Source organism: Jaculus jaculus, chromosome 1, assembly GCF_020740685.1.
Source record: "Jaculus jaculus isolate mJacJac1 chromosome 1, mJacJac1.mat.Y.cur, whole genome shotgun sequence".
NCBI lineage: Eukaryota > Metazoa > Chordata > Mammalia > Rodentia > Dipodidae > Jaculus > Jaculus jaculus.
This window is the reverse complement of record NC_059102.1, coordinates 308,054,203-308,057,716: the sequence shown is the minus strand read 5'-3', so window position 1 is coordinate 308,057,716 and position 3,514 is coordinate 308,054,203. Positions and strand designations below refer to the sequence as shown.

The window sequence follows — 3,514 nt, the reverse complement described above, 5'->3', positions numbered from 1 at the left end:
CACCTCCCAGCCTCCCTCTGATGATTTACCCTGTATAGACACTGCAAATCTTGTCAAAAGACCTGGGACTCCACTAATTATAAATATGGGCTAGACTGGCTAGAGCTGCCCCCTCTGAAAGCTACAGGACAGTGATTTTTTTTTTTTTTTTTGTGTGTGTGTATAACTTAGGCAACTAAAGAATGAAGAGTGGAGAATAAATGAAGTCAGGAACAACAAGCAACATACAAAATGCTTTTGAGCTGAAAATAATATGATCACTAAATACATACCCATCGTGATCTGTAGAAGTGCCTTCTCATTTCCCAGCACATCTCTGTCTCTTTTTAAACTCACAAAATATTTCCCCTTAGTTCCACACTAATGGGGAGATGAAAAAATTCGAAACTGACACACATAATTCTGGAGCCTCATAAATAAAATGACTGTTTATCTTTTGCTTCCCACTGGGTGGTTGATTAGGTAACAAACACTGGCTTATTGGGATTCTGTCAGCTTCCTTTTCATTTAAGAATTTTGACAGTAGCCCAGATGACTGCATGTGTATGTTGGGAAACTGTCACTCAATACTGAGTTTGCTCAGATGCTCATGTTCATGGTCTGAGGGTGTGTGTGGTTTTCCCTCTCTGCCTTCAGGCCGCGCTGCAGTTGCTGTTAGTGCTATCTTCCCAAAGTCCCCTGTGGATCGCACGGCCCCTTTGCTCAAGGACCTTCAGTGACTCACCATTGGGCAATGAAAATGTCAAAGCCTTAGCCTGTTTTAAAATGTCAAAACCAGGACTGAAGAGATGGCTTAGCGGTGAAGACATTTGCCTATAAAGACAAAGGACCCAGGTTCAACTCCCCAGGACCCACATAAGCTAGACGTACAAGGTGGTGCATGCATGTGAGGTTTGTTTGTAGTGGCTGGAGGGCCTGGTAATCCATTTTGTCCCTCCCCCCTCAAGTAAATAAGTAAAAATAAAAAACTGTATAAAAAAATGTCAAAAATGGTTCTGGCTTAGGTTGGGTATTTTGGGCTTGTGCCCTGACAGTGTCAGAATTGAATGGAGCTGGTCAGGATGATGGTGGACGTGTAGTTTTCCATCTTGCATGTTGTTTTTCTCTATCAGTACATGACAGCCAACAATCCTAAGAGGCAGGAATGAAAGAGGTACTTCTCCACCCCAAGGTTCCAGGACGAAGTCTGAGGCAAGATGGAGGGTATAGGATGCTTCATCTCTTCTGCTCATCCCAGGATACACAACATCTACACTTGGATGTTTCCCAAACAGCTTTCATTTCTTCAAAGTCATCGTTTTCGCTATGGAACAAGAGGCTGCCATTGACGGGGCCCAGCATAGGGCTGCTTTCTTTTCTTCCTCCTCCCAATACAAAAATACAGATACATATTTTTTTGTGGTCCAAAAAATATTCAAAAAAATGACAGGATATCAAATATACTATCCCAGTTTAATCTTCCAGTATTCATTTGCTTTTGGCTCTTACAGTTCTTTCCATGTGGAGCTACCTAACTATTGCCGTTAACATGGTCCCATTAATCCCTCACTAGGACAAGGGCATGGCTAAGTGGGTAGACCCCTTGCCTAGCATACGTGAGGGCTTAGGTTCAACTGCCTAAACCGTAAAACAAAGTAAAAGAATGTCTTTCCTCCAAACACAGCAACAACAACTACATACAACTTTTAAGATCTAGAGTATATTTTATGGCACTTTCTTTGATGGCAAAATACAACTTCTTTTTTTAAAATGTGTTGATTGATTTTTAAAAAAAATATGGAATGCTTCATAAATTTGTGTGTCATCCTTGCACAGGGGCCATGCTACTCTTCCCGGGATGGGTCTGATTTTAGTTTATGTACTGTTGAAGTGAGCACAGTATTGATTGATTTTTAATAAAAAGGTTTCACTCTTATTATCACCTCACGCCCATTCTACTGCTAGTCCTATTTGGTGGGATTATTGGTTTTCACTGTGGGGTCCTAAAGGCCTTAGTCTCTGTGGGTGATGACAAAGCCTTGGGACATTCTCACCCACCCTGAGGCTCTCATAATCTTTCTGCCTCTTCTTTAGCAATGTTCCCCCAGATACTTAGAGATCTGATTTAGTGCTGAGTTCTCTTTAACCTCTGTATCTCAGTTTTGATGAAGTTTGAGTGACCACAGTGTCTCTCATAGTCCCCATGGAACTGGTTTTCAGGCTAGCCACGAGAGCAGTTCTGGTGTCACTGCTTCCTCTGCAATGACTTCTGGACCTGGGCAGATGTGGTGGAGGTGACCTGTCCCCTGGTAGGCAGTTGAATATCTATCTTAATATATTGATGTATCTTGGTTCTCCCCAGTATTCACCATCTGTAAGCTAAAACAGATTCTCTAGCCAAATGTAAGAGTAGTTTGGGTTAAAGGCGATAAGGATAGTAATTAGAACAACTTACTGATGTGCATGTCTTACCTGGTGGTTATCTCTGGAGTCTACTGGTTTCTTCTCCTTGGAAATCTGGCTTGGCTCCCAGAACTATATATGAGTTCTCCCCTGCCTAATGGGTCTTGCGTCCAGTCTGTGAGCAGCTGGTTACCTGCATAGGTTGTGTGCCACTATTGCACAAGTGTGTACTTCTTGTCCTGCTGATAAGTTTTGTACCTGGTAGAATCTCCTGCTTATTCACTCTGTAAAACACATCTTTTAAACTTCTTTACCATATTGTTCATGTGATCTGTCACTCTGATTTAAAAGAAATGGTTACTTTTAGTTTTTGAGGTAGGATTTCACTCTAGCTCAGGTTGACTTGGAATTCATAATGTAGTCTCAGGGTGGCCTTGAAGTCACAGTGATCCTCCCACCTCTGCCTCCCTGGTGCTGGGATTAAAGGCATGCACCACCATGCCCAGCCTATGAAATGGTTAATTTTAAATATTTCTAACTTTACTTGTCTAGGCATGTATCTTTGTTCAGTATAATAGATAAAAAGCCTTACTGTCAGGGATTTTGCACAACAGGATTTTCAATTTTACTTATGTGACGTTCTGAGGTGGCTTATAGTTGAAGAGATCATCATGTGCCTATTTTAAAAACAGGCTCTGGAGAGTCCTGTGGCGCTGGTATCTCCTTTCTTTCTTGGCTTCTGAAAGCAGATAGTATGTGATTGCTGTGTATGGAAAGCTTTTATCAGCCAAAGCTGTAAATAGTGCTTACTGCTTGTTTTCTTATTCATTAGCATCTGCCCCAGCCTACAAGAGGAGATAAGGTCTGTCTAGGTCTGTGCCCATAAGGGAGAAGAAAGAGGTTTGGGGAGCAGCTGGCAGGGTGAAGACAGATTGCAATACTTTCTCACTGGTCCATTGTTAGCTCATAAGGGAAGAAGATACTGGGAAAAAACACTATTATCAACTCCTCACCCTTTTCTTGTCTTCCTCTATGGCTGTAGATTTTTTTTTTTTTTTTTGAGGTAGGGTCTTAACTGTATTCCAGGCTGACATGGAATTCACTATGTAGTCTCAGGCTAGTCACAAACTCA

General features: G+C 41.8%; 1 non-coding gene across 1 annotated transcript; it reads right to left on the bottom strand.

Annotated features, from left to right (window-relative positions):
- Positions 1 to 1,770: 1,770 nt before the first annotated feature.
- Positions 1,771 to 1,877, bottom strand: LOC123458271. Its single transcript, XR_006635564.1, has one exon. It is a non-coding gene; the product is annotated as a U6 spliceosomal RNA (small nuclear RNA).
- Positions 1,878 to 3,514: the final 1,637 nt, after the last annotated feature.